Source organism: Maylandia zebra, linkage group LG9, assembly GCF_041146795.1.
Source record: "Maylandia zebra isolate NMK-2024a linkage group LG9, Mzebra_GT3a, whole genome shotgun sequence".
Taxonomy (NCBI): domain Eukaryota; kingdom Metazoa; phylum Chordata; class Actinopteri; order Cichliformes; family Cichlidae; genus Maylandia; species Maylandia zebra.
The window spans coordinates 14518621-14544659 of NC_135175.1; the positions used below are offsets into that span (position 1 = coordinate 14518621).

General features: G+C 45.2%; 8 non-coding genes across 8 annotated transcripts; all 8 read right to left on the reverse strand.

Moving 5' to 3' along the window:
* Window positions 1–1191: 1191 nt before the first annotated feature.
* trnag-ucc (transfer RNA glycine (anticodon UCC)) lies at window positions 1192–1263 on the reverse strand. The gene has a single exon. It is a non-coding gene; the product is annotated as a tRNA-Gly (tRNA).
* Window positions 1264–2623: 1360 nt separating this feature from the next.
* On the reverse strand, window positions 2624–2705 carry trnas-uga (transfer RNA serine (anticodon UGA)). The gene has a single exon. It is a non-coding gene; the product is annotated as a tRNA-Ser (tRNA).
* Window positions 2706–3984: 1279 nt separating this feature from the next.
* Window positions 3985–4056, reverse strand: trnag-ucc (transfer RNA glycine (anticodon UCC)). Its single transcript has one exon. It is a non-coding gene; the product is annotated as a tRNA-Gly (tRNA).
* A 17033-nt stretch (window positions 4057–21089) lies between these two features.
* Window positions 21090–21171, reverse strand: trnas-aga (transfer RNA serine (anticodon AGA)). Its single transcript has one exon. It is a non-coding gene; the product is annotated as a tRNA-Ser (tRNA).
* Window positions 21172–23179: 2008 nt separating this feature from the next.
* Window positions 23180–23261, reverse strand: trnas-aga (transfer RNA serine (anticodon AGA)). The gene has a single exon. It is a non-coding gene; the product is annotated as a tRNA-Ser (tRNA).
* A 576-nt stretch (window positions 23262–23837) lies between these two features.
* On the reverse strand, window positions 23838–23909 carry trnag-ucc (transfer RNA glycine (anticodon UCC)). The gene has a single exon. It is a non-coding gene; the product is annotated as a tRNA-Gly (tRNA).
* A 1359-nt stretch (window positions 23910–25268) lies between these two features.
* trnas-aga (transfer RNA serine (anticodon AGA)) lies at window positions 25269–25350 on the reverse strand. The gene has a single exon. It is a non-coding gene; the product is annotated as a tRNA-Ser (tRNA).
* Window positions 25351–25926: 576 nt separating this feature from the next.
* On the reverse strand, window positions 25927–25998 carry trnag-ucc (transfer RNA glycine (anticodon UCC)). Its single transcript has one exon. It is a non-coding gene; the product is annotated as a tRNA-Gly (tRNA).
* Window positions 25999–26039: the final 41 nt, after the last annotated feature.

Genomic DNA, 26039 nt, shown 5'->3' on the forward strand with positions numbered 1-26039 from the left:
ACGGCCACACTGGATTGTAAATGCGGTAGCTGCATGACTTTGGTGCGAAAGCTTGTGGTTTTGCAGTTCCGTGAGATTGGTGCAGCACAGCTGCGGTTGAAGCTAGCTGGCTGACATTAGCTTGCTTGTTTGCATGAACAGTAACACACACAGCTGACGATTTTGCCACCGCAAAGAGCTGATCAGTACATGGTTAGTAAAATGTTATCTTCATTCCAAACATTGAGCACAATATTTAAAGTGGGACTGGGTGTCTTTATGAAGAAGTAGCGTGTCCAATCACAGTTTCATGTAAGAAGGTAGAGGTATGAAGTGATTGAAGGAAACGGTTTCCAGGGCCTAATCCGTGGATCGACTTCCTTCGAGGCGTGGACGTCTATCAGCAGAGAATGTACCTTCACCTATCAGCAGAGAATGTCCCTTAGTCTGTAACACAGTCAAGTATATTCTCAAGTAATATTCAAGCATGCCATTCAGCGTGTTAGTACGAGCTCGGGAGCAGCTTGGGAGAACAAGAAAACAGAGACTGCTTCAGGTTGTCTTCCCAAATTGACTCAACTTTATTCACAAGTACAACAGTTTATATAGAGGGTAAAATTCATGAGACAGCAGATTTATCAGTTTAAACCAGTACAGACCAAGATAAGGCAGCGTCTTCCTGCCCATGGGTGAAGAAGCATCCTTTGTGTAGTTTATCAGTTCAGCTATAATTGTGATTATCTCAGCGACATATTTTCAAGGCACAAAACGAAGAGTTCTTACATTAGTGAAATCTGAAACAAACCATTTGGCCTTCAACAGGCGTCTAAAAGATTAAGAAACTAATGTAGCTGAGGGAGTGATCTCTGTGGTATTTCAACCTTGTACCAGCCTGTGATTCTCACACATCAATTCTTGGGTCAAAGAGAAAAATAACTAAAACAAAGGGGCCTTATTGAATGACAGAGTTTTCCTGTATAATGTCACTATAAAACAATATCCAGTAAATGCTACCATGGTACTAAAATACCTAACAGTGATGAGAACTCAAAGCCTGTGTGAACAGTGTCTTTCCACAGCAAACGGTAGCAGCGAGGCCGATGAAGAATGCACCTGGCCTGACATTGTAAGCATTTGCAAAAAGAGCGGAGAACGTTTTTAGTGTAAAATAGTACGCAGCCCACATGCTTGAACAGCACTGCGAGTGGCAACTGCGATGGGCGGGAATCGAACCCGGGTCAACTGCTTGGAAGGTAGCTATGCTCGCCACTATACCACCATCGCTGTGAAAGACTACAACATCACTGATTCATTGTCCGGCTTATACAGATTTTCAGGACAATTAACAAGGTGGGCATTGTGATTACTCGCTTGTCAGGTTCTAAACTGGTCAAAAGGTAGATCACTAAAAAGACTAGTGCTTTCATGCAACTGCACATTTAATCTCATCAGCAAAGCTTCTTTGCTACTCAAGTGTGGCCTCTCACGCATTTAAACTCTTGCGTGATTTTTAGCACCTTGAGAGTCGCAATGGTCACGCGAGTTCTTCAGGTCACAGCAGACAAGGTGAGAATAGGTGTGAATCTGTCTTGGGACGAATCTGGGACGAGGACGTCTTTGGCTCTTCTTTCAAGTTATTGGACTTTGGCAAAAAGGTTTTACGCTTCATTCAAAAATGAGAGCAAGTGTCTGTGTCCCGAATACAAAGTGGGAGCTGGTTCCACAGAGAGGGGCCTGAAAAGTGATGGCTCTGCCTTCCATTGCACTTTAAAATCCCCTCGGAAGCCAGCAGTCTGAGAGCAAAGCACTCTGTTGGGATGATATGGCACTGTGAGATCTTGTAGACAAAATTGGTGGTGATTATTCAAGAACTTGTGTGTGAGGGCAAGTATTTGGATTTTTATTTGGGATTTAATTGGGAGCCAATGAAGAGAGAAGTCCATATGGGGGAAATCTACTCTGTCCTTCCAGTCCCTGACTGTGCTCTGGATGCAGCGTTTTGGAAAACAGTGTAAAGGCTTTTCAGGAAGCTTTTAGGACACTGTGAAAATACTGAATTTGAATAGTGGAGGCTAGAAGTAGTGAATGTATCCTTCCTCTCTATCATTAGATGGAGAGAGTGTACAAAGGCCGGCATAGTGGGTCTGTGGCCACTCTTGCTTGCGCTTTTGCGTGTCTGTCAGCCAGCTGTGGAGAAGAGCAAAGTTTTTACATGCAAAGAGCTGTAGTGAAAAGCAGTGTTCCAAACAATGAAATGTGTCCACTCCTTGTGCTTTTCATGCAGTAATGTTTGAAGCTATTTCTGCTGTTGTCCCATTCCCGGTGAAATGCGCTGTGCCTCCAATCCCGATCCCAGTCCTCTTGCAAAGCAATGAGCATTTGTCAGACGCATGAGTCATTGGCGGTACTCAGACTGGATCCTGGACGACTACATGGGGGCACGTGTGGGGTGGCTAAGAGAGCAATTGAAGGATGCCATGTTTACTGAATATGTGCCTAATTTTGTCAGGACATAGCTGGGTCCATTGCTTCTGCGTGCTCTATTTTCACAAGCAAAGGCCTGGCTCTTTCTCCTGGCACCTTCTCAGGTGATCTCCATGCCTTCTTCTCAAATCAACGTCTGGACTGGCGCAAAAAAGCTGAGCGTTGTCGACAGGATTCGAACCTGTGCGGGGAGACCCCAATGGATTTCAAGTCCATCGCCTTGACCGCTCGGCCACAACAACCACATTGGGCTGTGGAACTACATACTTGAAAGACATACGTCCTACAAAGTCCTACGCCACACATCTTTCAAGTAGGATGTGCACAACAACGGTCACGCTGGATTGTAAATGCGGTAGCTGCATGACTTTGGTGCGAAAGCTTGTGGTTTTGCAGTTCCGTGAGATTGGTGCAGCACAGCTGCGGTTGAAGCTAGCTGGCTGACATTAGCTTGCTTGTTTGCATGAACAGTAACACACACAGCTGATGATTTTGCCACCGCAAAGAGCTGATCAGTACATGGTTAGTAAAATGTTATCTTCATTCCAAACATTGAGCACAATATTTAAAGTGGGACTGGGTGTCTTTATGAAGAAGTAGCGTGTCCAATCACAGTTTCATGTAAGAAGGTAGAGGTATGAAGTGATTGAAGGAAACGGTTTCCAGGGCCTAATCCGTGGATCGACTTCCTTCGAGGCGTGGACGTCTATCAGCAGAGAATGTACCTTCACCTATCAGCAGAGAATGTCCCTTAGTCTGTAACACAGTCAAGTATATTCTCAAGTAATATTCAAGCATGCCATTCAGCGTGTTAGTACGAGCTCGGGAGCAGCTTGGGAGAACAAGAAAACAGAGACTGCTTCAGGTTGTCTTCCCAAATTGACTCAACTTTATTCACAAGTACAACAGTTTATATAGAGGGTAAAATTCATGAGACAGCAGATTTATCAGTTTAAACCAGTACAGACCAAGATAAGGCAGCGTCTTCCTGCCCATGGGTGAAGAAGCATCCTTTGTGTAGTTTATCAGTTCAGCTATAATTGTGATTATCTCAGCGACATATTTTCAAGGCACAAAACGAAGAGTTCTTACATTAGTGAAATCTGAAACAAACCATTTGGCCTTCAACAGGCGTCTAAAAGATTAAGAAACTAATGTAGCTGAGGGAGTGATCTCTGTGGTATTTCAACCTTGTACCAGCCTGTGATTCTCACACATCAATTCTTGGGTCAAAGAGAAAAATAACTAAAACAAAGGGGCCTTATTGAATGACAGAGTTTTCCTGTATAATGTCACTATAAAACAATATCCAGTAAATGCTACCATGGTACTAAAATACCTAACAGTGATGAGAACTCAAAGCCTGTGTGAACAGTGTCTTTCCACAGCAAACGGTAGCAGCGAGGCCGATGAAGAATGCACCTGGCCTGACATTGTAAGCATTTGCAGAAAGAGCGGAGAACGTTTTTAGTGTAAAATAGTACGCAGCCCACATGCTCGAATAGCACTGCGAGTGGCAACTTCGATGGCCGGGAATCGAACCCGGGTCAACTGCTTGGAAGGCAGCTATGCTTGCCACTATACCACCATCGCTGTGAAAGACTGCAACATCACTGATTCATTGTCCGGCTTATACAGATTTTCAGGACAATTAACAAGGTGGGCATTGTGATTACTCGCTTGTCAGGTTCTAAACTGGTCAAAAGGTAGATCACTAAAAAGACTAGTGCTTTCATGCAACTGCACATTTAATCTCATCAGCAAAGCTTCTTTGCTACTCAAGTGTGGCCTCTCACGCATTTAAACTCTTGCGTGACTTTTATCACCTTGCGAGTCGCAATGGTCACGCGAGTTCTTCAGGTCACAGCAGACAAGGTGAGAATAGGTGTGAATCTGTCTTGGGACGAATCTGGGACGAGGACGTCTTTGGCTCCTCTTTCAAGTTATTGGACTTTGGCAAAAAGGTTTTACGCTTAATTCAAAAATGAGAGCAAGTGTCTGTGTCCCGAATACAAAGTGGGAGCTGGTTCCACAGAGAGGGGCCTGAAAAGTGATGGCTCTTGTAACCAGTATGTAACAAAATATATAAACAATGGGCAAATCAGAAGATTTCAGGAACGACAGGAGCCCAGAGGATGGGTAACCACAATGAAAACACAACTGCAAATGATGAAGCAATAGTTTAACTGTATTTGAAATTTGTGCACTGTATTGCCTTTACAATAACAACCAAAATTGTGTGTGCGCGCACAGATACCCAAAATAAAAAAGAAAAGAATGTTAGACCCGGGTCTTTTAAAGTGTCAATAGGATCCAGATCGGGCCTGTTTGGTGATCTGGTGAGTTATTGGTGTGAGTTCAGTCCACGATCGATGTATGGTTTGCACTGTTTTGTCCTACCACAGTTCAGGCAACCAGACTTCAAGATTCAATTCCAAATGGGCTGTGGCTCGCCATCCATTGCAATGGAAAATTATTCCTCTTCTGCGGATTTCCACAAAGTCTGTAATCCAATGTTCTCCGAGGAGTCTCGGCTCCTTTCTCCAACTCAAAAAAACCTGACCAGTGCAAAGCACTTCGTATTCATAAAACTAGCTTCGGCTATCCAAATCTGGCGGCTAATCAAGCAGACACCAACAGCTTCGCTGTTTCAACAGCTACCACGTTTTCCCCACAGGTACTGCTATGGCGCGTGTGGTCTAAGCAGCCTTAGCAGCGCAACCAAACATGAAAAACAAGGCGGGACAAACAATCCCATTGGTTGGACTGCATTTGTATCCAGGTCAAAAAATAACCTTTGAGAAACAAAATAAATAAATAAATAACACAAATAATGCAATTCCATACAAAATAATTTGGATTTTTTCTTTAGAGTCTCTCTCCAATCATGAGTGCTTTTAACTGAACAAAATAAAACACCTTTAATAATAATTACAATAAACAGTCTCTAATTCCATCTGTTTGCCACTGGGCTACACTCTCCCCTCCTAAATTCATGCAAGTCCCTTTGCATGGGAGATGGCTGTGACCTCACCACTTGAGAGAGTGGCTCCTGGTAAGTTCCAACCTCCTTACTCTCTTGCAAAGCATCAGTAAAAGCTAAGCTCAAGCCTTGGAATAAGGATTGCACAATAGATATCAGTGGATTACCCAACTGGGTGTACTGCAGTCTTTCTGGCGGACCTCTATTCCTCACTGAACGTCGAAGAGTGTCCGTTTTATCACCTTCCACGCTCTGTTGTGAATCTTCTTTGTTAAAGGCCTCAGGCTCACTGTCAGAGTCTTCTCTGCTTAGAAGAACATCTCCCTGAAAGGTGGATGTGTCTGCTAAGTCATTTCCACTTCCAGGTACATCAGCAGCTGAGCGTTTTTCACTCACAGCATCCAAGGCAGTATCCTCCAAAATGATTTCTGCATTTCCATGAGACAAGTCTTCTCTGACTACCGTATCATTAACAGCTAAGCAGTCTTCAGTTAAATTTATCTGTGCTGCCTCACCATCATCGGTGTCAGGGGATGATTTTGGAATCTCGTACAATGTGGTGAATCGAATGGTTTCTCTGGGACGCCTCTCACGAAACCAAACGGTATCCTCCTCTGTCTCAGAAGGTTCAGTCTCATCATACTGTTTAGCTGATTGCCGTGTTACAGGCTTGCGTGTGGAGTTTGTCATAACAGGCTTCTCCTTAGTGGGTGTGACAAAACCACAAGTGAGTAGGAGATCTCGATGGACAGTTCGCCAAGGAGCGTCTCTGTTCTCAGGTTTTATTGTGTAAACTGGGAGATCTCCCGCCTGCTTTACCACCACATAAACATCTGACTCCCACTTATCAGCAAGCTTATGTTTCCCTCTTAGGCGTATAGCACGCACTAAAACTCTGTCTCCTTCTTCCAATTTAGAAGCGGTTACACGCAAGTCAAATCTGGTCTTATTCTTGTCAGCAATTTTTGCTGCGTTTTGTGCCGCGATCCTGTAACTCTCTTCCAGACGTGACTTCAAACTTTGCACATATTGCGAATGTGACTTGTAGTCGTCGTCTCTGAGGGGAAGACCAAAAGCCAGGTCAATGGGCAATCTGGGTTTACGGCCATACATTAATTCATAAGGTGAGTACCCTGTAACGTCGTTCTTTGTACAATTGTACGCAGGAACCAATGGTTTCACAAAGCTATGCCACTGTGATTTGTCCTTGTTTCCCAATGTGCCAAGCATGCTCAACAGCGTCCTATTAAAACGCTCTACAGGGTTTCCCCTAGGATGGTAGGGCGTAGTACGAATCTTGTGAACACCCAGGATGTTGCATAGTTCTTTGATGATGTGTGACTCAAAGTCAGGCCCTTGGTCACTATGCAAACGTTCAGGAATGCCGTAATGGACAATGAAATTATCCCACAGGCACTTGGCAACTGTTTGAGCTTTCTGATTGTGAGTTGGGACGGCAATGGCATACTTAGTAAAGTGGTCTGTAAGTACGAGGACGTCCTTAATATTGCTCCTATCAGGCTCAATGGACAAAAAGTCCATACAAACAAGCTCAAGAGGTCTGGTGGACTTTATGGTGACCAAAGGAGCAGCTTTTTCAGGAAGGGATTTTCTCAGAACACAGCGATCACAGGTTTTAACCTTTTTCTCAACATCTGCAGCCATCCTTGGCCAGTAAAACCTTGTTCTCACCAGGTCGAGAGTGCGTTCAATCCCTAAGTGGCCCATATCATCATGGAGGCTATGGAGGACTGTGTCTCGAAACTGCTCTGGAAGAACAAGTTGCCAGGTTACACAACCTCCATCTTGTCGTGTTCGGTACAGTATTTGATTGTGTAGCTCAAGGCGACTGAATTCCCTGATTAGTAAGGGAATATCGGGCAGTTGCTTTCTAACGGTGGGTGGAACCTTGTCCCCAGTCTCGAGTTGAGCTATAATTTCCCTCAAACACGGGTCAGCTCGTTGTTCTGCCCTTAGCTGCTCTACTGGCATATGGGGAATAACTGGTAACCCACCACACTGATCTTCATTCACAAACTCATCTGGTATAGCAGATACAGACATGGCCAAAGAGTCTACCAGGGTGAAAGCACAATCCATCTCTTTGTTTTCACTTGGGCTACAGCCAATGAGGTGCCTCTCACAGATAGCTGGGACCACGTCTGGGCCAAGAGTGACTCCTTGACCAGACAGATGTGTTTCAGTGAACCGCTGTATACGTTCCTGCTCTTTTTGTGAAACGGTGTCATTGAGCAGTTCTCCATGTGGTCGTCTTGAAAGACCGTCTGCATCAGAATTTAACTTTCCAGCTCTGTACTGAAGCTGGAAGTTAAACGTGGAGAGTGCTGCTAGCCAACGATAGCTCATTGCATCCAACTTGGCTGTAGACAGAACATATGTTAAGGGATTGCTGTCAGTTACAACCATGAATTGGCTACCATAGAGGTAATCAGAAAATTTTTCTGTAACTGCCCACTTTAGAGCTAAAAACTCTAGTTTGTGGGCAGGGTAGCGAGACTCACTCTTGGACAAACCTCGGCTAGCATATGCTATTACTCTCATCTGCCCCTCCTGCTCCTGATACAAAGCAGCACCCAACCCCATAGTGCTGGCATCCGTATGGAGAGTGTAGGGCAACTTGGGGTCAGCAAAACCCAAGATCGGAGCAGTAGTTAGCTTTTCAATGATCGCTCGGAAAGCTTGTTCACACTCTGGAGTCCATCGCTCACCAAAGGGTTTTTTCGGATCATGATACTGAGGAGTGTTAGCTTTGGGCTTGGTACCTTTGCGAAGGGGTGGGTAACCTGAGGTCAGATTGGTGAGGGGCTTCACTAGGTTAGAATAGCTTTTAATGAAGCGTCTGTAATACCCTGCAAAACCAAGAAAAGACCTCAGTTCTTTCAGATCAGTAGGCACTGGCCAAGTTTGCAGAGCCTTCACTTTTTCAGGGTCAGTCTCCACCCCATTACGGGACACAACATGTCCCAAGTACCTCACTGATGTCTGAAAAAATTTACATTTCTCAGGGGATAATTTCAACCCGTACTCTTTCAGACGGTTGAGAACTTTGATCAGTCGGGTCTCATGTTCTTCCAGCGTTTTAGAGAAAACAATGATGTCATCAAGGAAGACAAGAACCTCCTTCAGGTTCATATCCCCCATGCATTTCTCCATGAGACGCTGAAATGTGCTTGGAGCGTTCGTAATGCCCTGCGGCATACGGTTAAACTCCCAAAATCCAATGGGACAAACGAAAGCTGTCTTCGGTTTGTCAGCCTCTTCAACCTCAATCTGGTAGTAACCAGATTTTAAGTCGAGGACAGAAAACCACTGGGAACCAGTCAGCGTGGAGAAAGTCTCCTCCAAGTTTGGGAGTGCATAAGCATCCTTCACTGTTTGCAGATTGAGCTTCCTGTAATCAACACAGAGACGCACATCCCCATTCTTCTTCCTCACCACCACTATGGGAGAAGAGAAGGGTGATGTGGACTCCCTGATCACACCTGCCTGTTGAAGTTCTAGCAAGTGCTTTCGGACAGCTTCCAGATCATTTGGGTGTATGGGGCGTGCCCTGTGCTTAAATGGAGTCTCATCAGATAGCTTGATTTGGTGTTTTACCTGATTAGTTCTCCCAAAGTCAATGTCATTTTGCGCGAAGACCTCCGGCATATTGGCAAGTTTTTGTGTTACTCTCTCTCTCCACTCAGCACTTATGGGTGAGTCCTCGAAGTTGAAGTTGAGGCCTAGCTTCTGCTTGGTGCTAGAATCTGGTGTCACCACACAATGCTCATGTGAGAGAACACGATGAAATGCACTGATTTCCCCAATCACACACTTCTGGGGAATAACAACATCATGATCCAGCTCATTAGTCATTACGACTGGCACTTTATATGGCGCTTTCTGGGGCAAGTCAATGAGGCAAGGTTTAACTAACACCCCACCTGGCAGTGCTGACAAGGAGGGATGTTCTAAGAGGACAGATTTCTCAGTGGTATGACTGTTTACATCAATGAACCCCTCTAACACTACGGTTTGTCCTGCTGGAACTAGCTGGGGGTATTTTCCGAGCGAGGTGACCAGGCCAAGGCGGTTATCCTTGCACTGCCTGTGTCGCAGCCCCAAAATCTTTAGCACTGCTTTGTAACCATATTGTGATGGTTCATACTCTTCAGGACAGGTATCACGATGGAGTTCGTAAAGTAGATCTAGTGTGTTAGTACCTATCAAAACTAGTGGCTGGGGGACTGTACGAACATCTGGAACCACCAATGCTAGTGTGGGGACTTCAACCTCAGCACCTAAAAACTCTTTGGGGAATACAACATTAATCTCAATGTAGCCTAGATAAGGCACAGATTGGCCATTGGCTCCTTCAACCTCCAAAAGCTCAAAGAGAGGCCGGATCTCATGTTGTGACAGGTTCTGATTGTAAAACGACTGGGGAACAGTGGTGACTTGAGAGCCTGTATCCATTAAGCAGCTAACACAATTGCCCTCTATTTGAACCTGTGCTGTAGTTTTCGCCCCTACTAAACCTTTGGGTAATTTGAAATTACCACGCTCAGCATTCAATGTTAACACGGCACCCTTCTTAGTGGTCACTTTAGGCTTCTTATCAGCGGGACGTGTTTGACCCGTTGCAGTCCCCATCTGTCCCACGACAGGGACTGAATTCAGTTTAACGAAGGTGTGTTTCGGTGTTGGCTTTCCCATAACTGCTGACGGATTCTCAGTTCCTTTCTTTTAGCAGCTACCAGGGCAGGATTTGGATCTGACTCACAGGTGGCCACAATATGACCATCCTCCCCACAACGGAAACAGTACCACGGTTTTGGCTTTACAGTTAAAGCGCTGTGTGGAGGGGGCCCTGGTTCAGTCTTTGCATGGTCAGGTTTTTTAGTTTCATCTTTCTGCATGTGTTCTTTCTTAGAAGCAGTGGGTTTTCTTTGTTTCATGAGTGCTGTCAATTGACTCTTCAAGTCAGCAACTTGCTTCTTTAACTTACTTAGGTCACTTGATTCAGATTCAGCTTGTGTTTCGCTTGTTTCCTGAACACTCTGTCTATGGGAGACAACCTTAGGTTTGGTAGTACCAAGGTGCCATTTCATTCTACTAGTTTTTGTTTCTTGCCTACTTTCTGCAGTACGCAGCAGCAACAAAAGCTCAGCGAGTGATGGGGGTTGTCGATCCTTAAGTTCTAGCTGCAAGACAGCAAGCAAGTCATGATTCCAACAACCCCTGTAAAATTGTTTCAGGAGGTGTTTGTCGACCTCTTGTGGCTGTACACCTCCCCTGCGTACAGTACGGTTCAATGCCACCTGCAGGCGATGCAGGTAAGCTGAGGGTTTTTCTCCAGGATCTTGCAACGTGTTCATGAACCTCACCAACAATTCCTCCCCATCCTCAACTGTGCCAAAGGCAGATTCCAATAATTGCAGGTAGGTAGATGGTGGCGCTTCAGGTCCAAGATGTCGAACTACATCTGAAGCAGGAATGAGGAGGCTCTCGAGAATTTTATGAGTCTTCTCCAAGTCAGAAACAGAAGTGTCCTCCATCATTAAATCAACATGAGAGCGCCAAGTATCATAATCAGCTTCATTATATGGCCGGGGAATCTTCCCAGAAAAAGCTCTCAGTCTCAAGGTGGAATGGGTACGTGACATCTTATCATCACTCTTTACAATGTGTTCAACCACAATTCTCTGTACGTCTGGTGGGTTAAGCTCACCAGGATTTAGAGTCAGGGATCTCTTGGTTCCAGAGCTTAAAGTCGGTGTGCGATATTCATCATCAGCGTGGCCAAGCTTAGGACAGACTGAAATACCAGCTGATTCAATAAAAGTAGCAGGGGTCTGGCTGGGCCTGTCAGTATGATCAACTTCCTCTATTTCAACCTCAGTACTGAGTGCAACACTTTCTTCGGCGACACCCACAGACTTTTCAATTTTTGTCATCACCTCTCTCAGTACCTCTTCAAAATCTTTCCCACTTAGCTTGGCTATTCCTCGCAGTTCACTCAGGTAAGTATCTGTGACACTCCCCCCAACTCTCTGGGAATAAACATCTGTCAAAGCATGTACAGAAAATACTACATCAGGATTGGCAGCTGAGGGGTGGACATAGGGCAACAAGGGTCCTAATGTTTGCACTGCTACTCCTGAGTTATACTCCACTATCTGATCCTTGTTGAATTCAGATACTTGATCATCAATGGTGAGGACCCTACTAATAGAGCCGTACTGCTTTAAGAACTCAAAAATCTCTTCATCCTTTTCTGATCCTGTTACCCCACGCACTATGACAGCATTTGGGACCTTAATACCTAATTTTTCAACAAAATCCATCTTTTGGTGCGACAGACGGTCTTACCAAAAGCTCAATCACACAAAATATGCTTCACTATCGTCACCCATTAATTCAAGGCTCCTGGCTGGCTCGCCACTTTTACACTGTAACCAGTATGTAACAAAATATATAAACAATGGGCAAATCAGAAGATTTCAGGAACGACAGGAGCCCAGAGGATGGGTAACCACAATGAAAACACAACTGCAAATGATGAAGCAATAGTTTAACTGTATTTGAAATTTGTGCACTGTATTGCCTTTACAATAACAACCAAAATTGTGTGTGCGCGCACAGATACCCAAAATAAAAAAGAAAAGAATGTTAGACCCGGGTCTTTTAAAGTGTCAATAGGATCCAGATCAGGCCTGTTTGGTGATCTGGTGAGTTATTGGTGTGAGTTCAGTCCACGATCGATGTATGGTTTGCACTGTTTTGTCCTACCACAGTTCAGGCAACCAGACTTCAAGATTCAATTCCAAATGGGCTGTGGCTCGCCATCCATTGCAATGGAAAATTATTCCTCTTCTGCGGATTTCCACAAAGTCTGTAATCCAATGTTCTCCGAGGAGTCTCGGCTCCTTTCTCCAACTCAAAAAAACCTGACCAGTGCAAAGCACTTCGTATTCATAAAACTAGCTTCGGCTATCCAAATCTGGCGGCTAATCAAGCAGACACCAACAGCTTCGCTGTTTCAACAGCTACCACGTTTTCCCCACAGGTACTGCTATGGCGCGTGTGGTCTAAGCAGCCTTAGCAGCGCAACCAAACATGAAAAACAAGGCGGGACAAACAATCCCATTGGTTGGACTGCATTTGTATCCAGGTCAAAAAATAACCTTTGAGAAACAAAATAAATAAATAAATAACACAAATAATGCAATTCCATACAAAATAATTTGGATTTTTTCTTTAGAGTCTCTCTCCAATCATGAGTGCTTTTAACTGAACAAAATAAAACACCTTTAATAATAATTACAATAAACAGTCTCTAATTCCATCTGTTTGCCACTGGGCTACACTCTCCCCTCCTAAATTCATGCAAGTCCCTTTGCATGGGAGATGGCTGTGACCTCACCACTTGAGAGAGTGGCTCCTGGTAAGTTCCAACCTCCTTACTCTCTTGCAAAGCATCAGTAAAAGCTAAGCTCAAGCCTTGGAATAAGGATTGCACAATAGATATCAGTGGATTACCCAACTGGGTGTACTGCAGTCTTTCTGGCGGACCTCTATTCCTCACTGAACGTCGAAGAGTGTCCGTTTTATCACCTTCCACGCTCTGTTGTGAATCTTCTTTGTTAAAGGCCTCAGGCTCACTGTCAGAGTCTTCTCTGCTTAGAAGAACATCTCCCTGAAAGGTGGATGTGTCTGCTAAGTCATTTCCACTTCCAGGTACATCAGCAGCTGAGCGTTTTTCACTCACAGCATCCAAGGCAGTATCCTCCAAAATGATTTCTGCATTTCCATGAGACAAGTCTTCTCTGACTACCGTATCATTAACAGCTAAGCAGTCTTCAGTTAAATTTATCTGTGCTGCCTCACCATCATCGGTGTCAGGGGATGATTTTGGAATCTCGTACAATGTGGTGAATCGAATGGTTTCTCTGGGACGCCTCTCACGAAACCAAACGGTATCCTCCTCTGTCTCAGAAGGTTCAGTCTCATCATACTGTTTAGCTGATTGCCGTGTTACAGGCTTGCGTGTGGAGTTTGTCATAACAGGCTTCTCCTTAGTGGGTGTGACAAAACCACAAGTGAGTAGGAGATCTCGATGGACAGTTCGCCAAGGAGCGTCTCTGTTCTCAGGTTTTATTGTGTAAACTGGGAGATCTCCCGCCTGCTTTACCACCACATAAACATCTGACTCCCACTTATCAGCAAGCTTATGTTTCCCTCTTAGGCGTATAGCACGCACTAAAACTCTGTCTCCTTCTTCCAATTTAGAAGCGGTTACACGCAAGTCAAATCTGGTCTTATTCTTGTCAGCAATTTTTGCTGCGTTTTGTGCCGCGATCCTGTAACTCTCTTCCAGACGTGACTTCAAACTTTGCACATATTGCGAATGTGACTTGTAGTCGTCGTCTCTGAGGGGAAGACCAAAAGCCAGGTCAATGGGCAATCTGGGTTTACGGCCATACATTAATTCATAAGGTGAGTACCCTGTAACGTCGTTCTTTGTACAATTGTACGCAGGAACCAATGGTTTCACAAAGCTATGCCACTGTGATTTGTCCTTGTTTCCCAATGTGCCAAGCATGCTCAACAGCGTCCTATTAAAACGCTCTACAGGGTTTCCCCTAGGATGGTAGGGCGTAGTACGAATCTTGTGAACACCCAGGATGTTGCATAGTTCTTTGATGATGTGTGACTCAAAGTCAGGCCCTTGGTCACTATGCAAACGTTCAGGAATGCCGTAATGGACAATGAAATTATCCCACAGGCACTTGGCAACTGTTTGAGCTTTCTGATTGTGAGTTGGGACGGCAATGGCATACTTAGTAAAGTGGTCTGTAAGTACGAGGACGTCCTTAATATTGCTCCTATCAGGCTCAATGGACAAAAAGTCCATACAAACAAGCTCAAGAGGTCTGGTGGACTTTATGGTGACCAAAGGAGCAGCTTTTTCAGGAAGGGATTTTCTCAGAACACAGCGATCACAGGTTTTAACCTTTTTCTCAACATCTGCAGCCATCCTTGGCCAGTAAAACCTTGTTCTCACCAGGTCGAGAGTGCGTTCAATCCCTAAGTGGCCCATATCATCATGGAGGCTATGGAGGACTGTGTCTCGAAACTGCTCTGGAAGAACAAGTTGCCAGGTTACACAACCTCCATCTTGTCGTGTTCGGTACAGTATTTGATTGTGTAGCTCAAGGCGACTGAATTCCCTGATTAGTAAGGGAATATCGGGCAGTTGCTTTCTAACGGTGGGTGGAACCTTGTCCCCAGTCTCGAGTTGAGCTATAATTTCCCTCAAACACGGGTCAGCTCGTTGTTCTGCCCTTAGCTGCTCTACTGGCATATGGGGAATAACTGGTAACCCACCACACTGATCTTCATTCACAAACTCATCTGGTATAGCAGATACAGACATGGCCAAAGAGTCTACCAGGGTGAAAGCACAATCCATCTCTTTGTTTTCACTTGGGCTACAGCCAATGAGGTGCCTCTCACAGATAGCTGGGACCACGTCTGGGCCAAGAGTGACTCCTTGACCAGACAGATGTGTTTCAGTGAACCGCTGTATACGTTCCTGCTCTTTTTGTGAAACGGTGTCATTGAGCAGTTCTCCATGTGGTCGTCTTGAAAGACCGTCTGCATCAGAATTTAACTTTCCAGCTCTGTACTGAAGCTGGAAGTTAAACGTGGAGAGTGCTGCTAGCCAACGATAGCTCATTGCATCCAACTTGGCTGTAGACAGAACATATGTTAAGGGATTGCTGTCAGTTACAACCATGAATTGGCTACCATAGAGGTAATCAGAAAATTTTTCTGTAACTGCCCACTTTAGAGCTAAAAACTCTAGTTTGTGGGCAGGGTAGCGAGACTCACTCTTGGACAAACCTCGGCTAGCATATGCTATTACTCTCATCTGCCCCTCCTGCTCCTGATACAAAGCAGCACCCAACCCCATAGTGCTGGCATCCGTATGGAGAGTGTAGGGCAACTTGGGGTCAGCAAAACCCAAGATCGGAGCAGTAGTTAGCTTTTCAATGATCGCTCGGAAAGCTTGTTCACACTCTGGAGTCCATCGCTCACCAAAGGGTTTTTTCGGATCATGATACTGAGGAGTGTTAGCTTTGGGCTTGGTACCTTTGCGAAGGGGTGGGTAACCTGAGGTCAGATTGGTGAGGGGCTTCACTAGGTTAGAATAGCTTTTAATGAAGCGTCTGTAATACCCTGCAAAACCAAGAAAAGACCTCAGTTCTTTCAGATCAGTAGGCACTGGCCAAGTTTGCAGAGCCTTCACTTTTTCAGGGTCAGTCTCCACCCCATTACGGGACACAACATGTCCCAAGTACCTCACTGATGTCTGAAAAAATTTACATTTCTCAGGGGATAATTTCAACCCGTACTCTTTCAGACGGTTGAGAACTTTGATCAGTCGGGTCTCATGTTCTTCCAGCGTTTTAGAGAAAACAATGATGTCATCAAGGAAGACAAGAACCTCCTTCAGGTTCATATCCCCCATGCATTTCTCCATGAGACGCTGAAATGTGCTTGGAGCGTTCGTAATGCCCTGCGGCATACGGTTAAACTCCCAAAATCCAATGGGACAAACGAAAGCTGTCTTCGGTTTGTCAGCCTCTTCAACCTCAATCTGGTAGTAACCAGATTTTAAGTCGAGGACAGAAAACCACTGGGAACCAGTCAGCGTGGAGAAAGTCTCCTCCAAGTTTGGGAGTGCATAAGCATCCTTCACTGTTTGCAGATTGAGCTTCCTGTAATCAACACAGAGACGCACATCCCCATTCTTCTTCCTCACCACCACTATGGGAGAAGAGAAGGGTGATGTGGACTCCCTGATCACACCTGCCTGTTGAAGTTCTAGCAAGTGCTTTCGGACAGCTTCCAGATCATTTGGGTGTATGGGGCGTGCCCTGTGCTTAAATGGAGTCTCATCAGATAGCTTGATTTGGTGTTTTACCTGATTAGTTCTCCCAAAGTCAATGTCATTTTGCGCGAAGACCTCCGGCATATTGGCAAGTTTTTGTGTTACTCTCTCTCTCCACTCAGCACTTATGGGTGAGTCCTCGAAGTTGAAGTTGAGGCCTAGCTTCTGCTTGGTGCTAGAATCTGGTGTCACCACACAATGCTCATGTGAGAGAACACGATGAAATGCACTGATTTCCCCAATCACACACTTCTGGGGAATAACAACATCATGATCCAGCTCATTAGTCATTACGACTGGCACTTTATATGGCGCTTTCTGGGGCAAGTCAATGAGGCAAGGTTTAACTAACACCCCACCTGGCAGTGCTGACAAGGAGGGATGTTCTAAGAGGACAGATTTCTCAGTGGTATGACTGTTTACATCAATGAACCCCTCTAACACTACGGTTTGTCCTGCTGGAACTAGCTGGGGGTATTTTCCGAGCGAGGTGACCAGGCCAAGGCGGTTATCCTTGCACTGCCTGTGTCGCAGCCCCAAAATCTTTAGCACTGCTTTGTAACCATATTGTGATGGTTCATACTCTTCAGGACAGGTATCACGATGGAGTTCGTAAAGTAGATCTAGTGTGTTAGTACCTATCAAAACTAGTGGCTGGGGGACTGTACGAACATCTGGAACCACCAATGCTAGTGTGGGGACTTCAACCTCAGCACCTAAAAACTCTTTGGGGAATACAACATTAATCTCAATGTAGCCTAGATAAGGCACAGATTGGCCATTGGCTCCTTCAACCTCCAAAAGCTCAAAGAGAGGCCGGATCTCATGTTGTGACAGGTTCTGATTGTAAAACGACTGGGGAACAGTGGTGACTTGAGAGCCTGTATCCATTAAGCAGCTAACACAATTGCCCTCTATTTGAACCTGTGCTGTAGTTTTCGCCCCTACTAAACCTTTGGGTAATTTGAAATTACCACGCTCAGCATTCAATGTTAACACGGCACCCTTCTTAGTGGTCACTTTAGGCTTCTTATCAGCGGGACGTGTTTGACCCGTTGCAGTCCCCATCTGTCCCACGACAGGGACTGAATTCAGTTTAACGAAGGTGTGTTTCGGTGTTGGCTTTCCCATAACTGCTGACGGATTCTCAGTTCCTTTCTTTTAGCAGCTACCAGGGCAGGATTTGGATCTGACTCACAGGTGGCCACAATATGACCATCCTCCCCACAACGGAAACAGTACCACGGTTTTGGCTTTACAGTTAAAGCGCTGTGTGGAGGGGGCCCTGGTTCAGTCTTTGCATGGTCAGGTTTTTTAGTTTCATCTTTCTGCATGTGTTCTTTCTTAGAAGCAGTGGGTTTTCTTTGTTTCATGAGTGCTGTCAATTGACTCTTCAAGTCAGCAACTTGCTTCTTTAACTTACTTAGGTCACTTGATTCAGATTCAGCTTGTGTTTCGCTTGTTTCCTGAACACTCTGTCTATGGGAGACAACCTTAGGTTTGGTAGTACCAAGGTGCCATTTCATTCTACTAGTTTTTGTTTCTTGCCTACTTTCTGCAGTACGCAGCAGCAACAAAAGCTCAGCGAGTGATGGGGGTTGTCGATCCTTAAGTTCTAGCTGCAAGACAGCAAGCAAGTCATGATTCCAACAACCCCTGTAAAATTGTTTCAGGAGGTGTTTGTCGACCTCTTGTGGCTGTACACCTCCCCTGCGTACAGTACGGTTCAATGCCACCTGCAGGCGATGCAGGTAAGCTGAGGGTTTTTCTCCAGGATCTTGCAACGTGTTCATGAACCTCACCAACAATTCCTCCCCATCCTCAACTGTGCCAAAGGCAGATTCCAATAATTGCAGGTAGGTAGATGGTGGCGCTTCAGGTCCAAGATGTCGAACTACATCTGAAGCAGGAATGAGGAGGCTCTCGAGAATTTTATGAGTCTTCTCCAAGTCAGAAACAGAAGTGTCCTCCATCATTAAATCAACATGAGAGCGCCAAGTATCATAATCAGCTTCATTATATGGCCGGGGAATCTTCCCAGAAAAAGCTCTCAGTCTCAAGGTGGAATGGGTACGTGACATCTTATCATCACTCTTTACAATGTGTTCAACCACAATTCTCTGTACGTCTGGTGGGTTAAGCTCACCAGGATTTAGAGTCAGGGATCTCTTGGTTCCAGAGCTTAAAGTCGGTGTGCGATATTCATCATCAGCGTGGCCAAGCTTAGGACAGACTGAAATACCAGCTGATTCAATAAAAGTAGCAGGGGTCTGGCTGGGCCTGTCAGTATGATCAACTTCCTCTATTTCAACCTCAGTACTGAGTGCAACACTTTCTTCGGCGACACCCACAGACTTTTCAATTTTTGTCATCACCTCTCTCAGTACCTCTTCAAAATCTTTCCCACTTAGCTTGGCTATTCCTCGCAGTTCACTCAGGTAAGTATCTGTGACACTCCCCCCAACTCTCTGGGAATAAACATCTGTCAAAGCATGTACAGAAAATACTACATCAGGATTGGCAGCTGAGGGGTGGACATAGGGCAACAAGGGTCCTAATGTTTGCACTGCTACTCCTGAGTTATACTCCACTATCTGATCCTTGTTGAATTCAGATACTTGATCATCAATGGTGAGGACCCTACTAATAGAGCCGTACTGCTTTAAGAACTCAAAAATCTCTTCATCCTTTTCTGATCCTGTTACCCCACGCACTATGACAGCATTTGGGACCTTAATACCTAATTTTTCAACAAAATCCATCTTTTGGTGCGACAGACGGTCTTACCAAAAGCTCAATCACACAAAATATGCTTCACTATCGTCACCCATTAATTCAAGGCTCCTGGCTGGCTCGCCACTTTTACACTGTAACCAGTATGTAACAAAATATATAAACAATGGGCAAATCAGAAGATTTCAGGAACGACAGGAGCCCAGAGGATGGGTAACCACAATGAAAACACAACTGCAAATGATGAAGCAATAGTTTAACTGTATTTGAAATTTGTGCACTGTATTGCCTTTACAATAACAACCAAAATTGTGTGTGCGCGCACAGATACCCAAAATAAAAAAGAAAAGAATGTTAGACCCGGGTCTTTTAAAGTGTCAATAGGATCCAGATCGGGCCTGTTTGGTGATCTGGTGAGTTATTGGTGTGAGTTCAGTCCACGATCGATGTATGGTTTGCACTGTTTTGTCCTACCACAGTTCAGGCAACCAGACTTCAAGATTCAATTCCAAATGGGCTGTGGCTCGCCATCCATTGCAATGGAAAATTATTCCTCTTCTGCGGATTTCCACAAAGTCTGTAATCCAATGTTCTCCGAGGAGTCTCGGCTCCTTTCTCCAACTCAAAAAAACCTGACCAGTGCAAAGCACTTCGTATTCATAAAACTAGCTTCGGCTATCCAAATCTGGCGGCTAATCAAGCAGACACCAACAGCTTCGCTGTTTCAACAGCTACCACGTTTTCCCCACAGGTACTGCTATGGCGCGTGTGGTCTAAGCAGCCTTAGCAGCGCAACCAAACATGAAAAACAAGGCGGGACAAACAATCCCATTGGTTGGACTGCATTTGTATCCAGGTAAAAAAATAACCTTTGAGAAACAAAATAAATAAATAAATAAATAACACAAATAATGCAATTCCATACAAAATAATTTGGATTTTTTCTTTAGAGTCTCTCTCCAATCATGAGTGCTTTTAACTGAACAAAATAAAACACCTTTAATAATAATTACAATAAACAGTCTCTAATTCCATCTGTTTGCCACTGGGCTACACTCTGCCTTCCATTGCACTTTAAAATCCCCTCGGAAGCCAGCAGTCTGAGAGGAAAGCACTCTGTTGGGATGATATGGCACTGTGAGATCTTGTAGACAAAATTGGTGGTGATTATTCAAGACCTTGTGTGTGAGGGCAAGTATTTGGATTTTTATTTGGGATTTAATTGGGAGCCAATGAAGAGAGAAGTCCATATGGGGGAAATCTACTCTGTCCTTCCAGTCCCTGACTGTGCTCTGGATGCAGCGTTTTGGAAAACAGTGTAAAGGCTTTTCAGGAAGCTTTTAGGACACTGTGAAAATACTGAATTTGAATAGTGGAGGCTAGAAGTAGTGAATGTATCCTTCCTCTCTATCATTAGATGGAGAGAGTGTACAAAGGCCGGCATAGTGGGTCTGTGGCCACTCTTGCTTGCGCTTTTGCGTGTCTGTCAGCCAGCTGTGGAGAAGAGCAAAGTTTTTACATGCAAAGAGCTGTAGTGAAAAGCAGTGTTCCAAACAATGAAATGTGTCCACTCCTTGTGCTTTTCATGCAGTAATGTTTGAAGCTATTTCTGCTGTTGTCCCATTCCCGGTGAAATGCGCTGTGCCTCCAATCCCGATCCCAGTCCTCTTGCAAAGCAATCAGCATTTGTCAGACGCATGAGTCATTGGCGGTACTCAGACTGGATCATGGACGACTACACGGGGCACGTGTGGGGTGGCTAAGAGAGCAATTGAAGGATGCCATGTTTACTGAATATGTGCCTAATTTTGTCAGGACATAGCTGGGTCCATTGCTTCTGCGTGCTCTATTTTCACAAGCAAAGGCCTGGCTCTTTCTCCTGGCACCTTCTCAGGTGATCTCCATGCCTTCTTCTCAAATCAACGTCAGGACTGGCGCAAAAAAGCTGACCGTTGTCAACAGGATTCGAACCTGTGCGGGGAGACCCCAATGGATTTCTAGTCCATCGCCTTGACCGCTCGGCCACAACAACCACATTGGGCTGTGGAACTACATACTTGAAAGACATACGTCCTACAAAGTCCTACTCCACACGTCTTTCAAGTAGGATGTGCACAACAACGGCCACGCTGGATTGTAAATGCGGTAGCTGCATGACTTTGGTGCGAAAGCTTGTGGTTTTGCAGTTCCGTGAGATTGGTGCAGCACAGCTGCGGTTGAAGCTAGCTGGCTGACATTAGCTTGCTTGTTTGCATGAACAGTAACACACACAGCTGATGATTTTGCCACCGCAAAGAGCTGATCAGTACATGGTTAGTAAAATGTTATCTTCATTCCAAACATTGAGCACAATATTTAAAGTGGGACTGGGTGTCTTTATGAAGAAGTAGCGTGTCCAATCACAGTTTCATGTAAGAAGGTATAGGTATGAAGTGATGAGAACTCAAAGCCTGTGTGAACAGTGTCTTTCCACAGCAAACGGTAGCAGCGAGGCCGATGAAGAATGCACCTGGCCTGACATTGTAAGCATTTGCAGAAAGAGCGGAGAACGTATTTAGTGTAAAACAGTACGCAGCCCACATGCTCGAACAGCACTGCGAGTGGCAACTTCGATGGCCGGGAATCGAACCCGGGTCAACTGCTTGGATGGCAGCTATGCTCGACATTATACCACCATCGCTGTGAAAGACTACAACATCACTGATTCATTGTCCGGCTTATAGAGATTTTCAGGACAATTAACAAGGTGGGCATTGTGATTACTCGCTTGTCAGGTTCTAAACTGGTCAAAAGGTAGATCACTAAAAAGACTAGTGCTTTCATGCAACTGCACATTTAATCTCATCAGCAAAGCTTCTTTGCTACTCAAGTGTGGCCTCTCACGCATTTAAACTCTTGCGTGATTTTTAGCACCTTGAGAGTCGCAATGGTCACGCGAGTTCTTCAGGTCACAGCAGACAAGGTGAGAATAGGTGTGAATCTGTCTTGGGACGAATCTGGGACGAGGACGTCTTTGGCTCCTCTTTCAAGTTATTGGACTTTGGCAAAAAGGTTTTACGCTTAATTCAAAAATGAGAGCAAGTGTCTGTGTCCCGAATACAAAGTGGGAGCTGGTTCCACAGAGAGGGGCCTGAAAAGTGATGGCTCTGCCTTCCATTGCACTTTAAAATCCCCTCGGAAGCCAGCAGTCTGAGAGCAAAGCACTCTGTTGGGATGATATGGCACTGTGAGATCTTGTAGACAAAATTGGTGGTGATTATTCAAGACCTTGTGTGTGAGGGCAAGTATTTGGATTTTTATTTGGGATTTAATTGGGAGCCAATGAAGAGAGAAGTCCATATGGGGGAAATCTACTCTGTCCTTCCAGTCCCTGACTGTGCTCTGGATGCAGCGTTTTGGAAAACAGTGTAAAGGCTTTTCAGGAAGCTTTTAGGACACTGTGAAAATACTGACTTTGAATAGTGGAGGCTAGAAGTAGTGAATGTATCCTTCCTCTCTATCATTAGATGGAGAGAGTGTACAAAGGCCAGCATAGTGGGTCTGTGGCCACTCTTGCTTGCGCTTTTGCGTGTCTGTCAGCCAGCTGTGGAGAAGAGCAAAGTTTTTACATGCAAAGAGCTGTAGTGAAAAGCAGTGTTCCAAACAATGAAATGTGTCCACTCCTTGTGCTTTTCATGCAGTAATGTTTGAAGCTATTTCTGCTGTTGTCCCATTCCCGGTGAAATCCGCTGTGCCTCCAATCCCGATCCCAGTCCTCTTGCAAAGCAATCAGCATTTGTCAGACGCATGAGTCATTGGCGGTACTCAGACTGGATCCTGGACGACTACACGGGGGCACGTGTGGGGTGGCTAAGAGAGCAATTGAAGGATGCCATGTTTACTGAATATGTGCCTAATTTTGTCAGGACATAGCTGGGTCCATTGCTTCTGCGTGCTCTATTTTCACAAGCAAAGGCCTGGCTCTTTCTCCTGGCACCTTCTCAGGTGATCTCCATGCCTTCTTCTCAAATCAACGTCAGGACTGGCGCAAAAAAGCTGACCGTTGTCAACAGGATTCGAACCTGTGCGGGGAGACCCCAATGGATTTCTAGTCCATCGCCTTGACCGCTCGGCCACAACAACCACATTGGGCTGTGGAACTACATACTTGAAAGACATACGTCCTACAAAGTCCTACTCCACACATCTTTCAAGTAGGATGTGCACAACAACGGCCACGCTGGATTGTAAATGCGGTAGCTGCATGACTTTGGTGCGAAAGCTTGTGGTTTTGCAGTTCCGTGAGATTGGTGCAGCACAGCTGCGGTTGAAGCTAGCTGGCTGACATTAGCTTGCTTGTTTGCATGAACAGTAACACACACAGCTGATGATTTTGCCACCGCAAAGAGCTGATCAGTACATGGTTAGTAAAATGTTATCTTCATTCCAAACATTCAGCACAATATTTAAAGTGGGACTGGGTGTCTTTATGAAGAAGTAGCGTGTCCAATCACAGTTTCATGTAAGAAGGTATAGGTATGAAGTGATGAGAACTCAAAGCCTGTGTGAACAGTGTCTTTCCACAGCAAACGGTAGCAGCGAGGCCGATGAAGAATGCACCTGGCCTGACATTGTAAGCATTTGCAGAAAGAGCGGAGAACGTTTTTAGTGTAAAACAGTAAGCAGCCCACATGCTCGAACAGCACTGCGAGTGGCAACTTCGATGGCCGGGAATCGAACCCGGGTCAACTGCTTGGAAGGCAGCTATGCTCGCCACTATACCACCATCGCTGTGAAAGACTACAACATCACTGATTCATTGTCCGGCTTATACAGATTTTCAGGACAATTAACAAGGTGGGCATTGTGATTACTCGCTTGTCAGGTTCTAAACTGGTCAAAAGGTAGATCACTAAAAAGACTAGTGCTTTCATGCAACTGCACATTTAATCTCATCAGCAAAGCTTCTTTGCTACTCAAGTGTGGCCTCTCACGCATTTAAACTCTTGCGTGACTTTTAGCACCTTGAGAGTCGCAATGGTCACGCAAGTTCTTCAGGTCACAGCAGACAAGGTGAGAATAGGTGTGAATCTGTCTTGGGACGAATCTGGGACGAGGACGTCTTTGGCTCCTCTTTCAAGTTATTGGACTTTGGCAAAAAGGTTTTACGCTTCATTCAAAAATGAGAGCAAGTGTCTGTGTCCCGAATACAAAGTGGGAGCTGGTTCCACAGAGAGGGGCCTGAAAAGTGATGGCTCTGCCTTCCATTGCACTTTAAAATCCCCTCGGAAGCCAGCAGTCTGAGAGCAAAGCACTCTGTTGGGATGATATGGCACTGTGAGATCTTGTAGACAAAATTGGTGGTGATTATTCAAGACCTTGTGTGTGAGGGCAAGTATTTGGATTTTTATTTGGGATTTAATTGGGAGCCAATGAAGAGAGAAGTCCATATGGGGGAAATCTACTCTGTCCTTCCAGTCCCTGACTGTGCTCTGGATGCAGCGTTTTGGAAAACAGTGTAAAGGCTTTTCAGCAAGCTTTTAGGACACTGTGAAAATACTGAATTTGAATAGTGGAGGCTAGAAGTAGTGAATGTATCCTTCCTCTCTATCATTAGATGGAGAGAGTGTACAAAGGCCGGCATAGTGGGTCTGTGGCCACTCTTGCTTGCGCTTTTGCGTGTCTGTCAGCCAGCTGTGGAGAAGAGCAAAGTTTTTACATGCAAAGAGCTGTAGTGAAAAGCAGTGTTCCAAACAATGAAATGTGTCCACTCCTTGTGCTTTTCATGCAGTAATGTTTGAAGCTATTTCTGCTGTTGTCCCATTCCCGGTGAAATCCGCTGTGCCTCCAATCCCGATCCCAGTCGTCTTGCAAAGCAATGAGCATTTGTCAGACGCATGAGTCATTGGCGGTACTCAGACTGGATCCTGGACGACTACACGGGGCACGTGTGGGGTGGCTAAGAGACCAATTGAAGGATGCCATGTTTACTGAATATGTGCCTAATTTTGTCAGGACATAGCTGGGTCCATTGCTTCTGCGTGCTCTATTTTCACAAGCAAAGGCCTGGCTCTTTCTCCTGGCACCTTCTCAGGTGATCTCCATGCCTTCTTCTCAAATCAACGTCAGGACTGCCGCAAAACAGCTGACCGTTGTCGACAGGATTCGAACCTGTGCGGGGAGAACCCAATGGATTTCTAGTCCATCGCCTTGACCGCTCGGCCACAACAACCACATTGGGCTGTGGAACTACATACTTGAAAGACATACGTCTTACAAAGTCCTACTCCACACATCTTTCAAGTAGGATGTGCACAACAACGGCCACGCTGGATTGTAAATGCGGTAGCTGCATGACTTTGGTGCGAAAGCTTGTGGTTTTGCAGTTCCGTGAGATTGGTGCAGCACAGCTGCGGTTGAAGCTAGCTGGCTGACATTAGCTTGCTTGTTTGCATGAACAGTAACACACACAGCTGATGATTTTGCCACCGCAAAGAGCTGATCAGTACATGGTTAGTAAAATGTTATCTTCATTCCAAACATTGAGCACAATATTTAAAGTGGGACTGGGTGTCTTTATGAAGAAGTAGCGTGTCCAATCCCAGTTTCATGTAAGAAGGTATAGGTATGAAGTGATGAGAACTCAAAGCCTGTGTGAACAGTGTCTTTCCACAGCAAACGGTAGCAGCGAGGCCGATGAAGAATGCACCTGGCCTGACATTGTAAGCATTTGCAGAAAGAGCGGAGAACGTTTTTAGTGTAAAATAGTATGCAGCCCACATGCTTGAACAGCACTGCTAGTGGCAACTGCGATGGCCGGGAATCGAACCCGGGTCAACTGCTTGGAAGGCAGCTATGCTCGCCACTATACCACCATCGCTGTGAAAGACTACAACATCACTGATTCATTGTCCGGCTTAT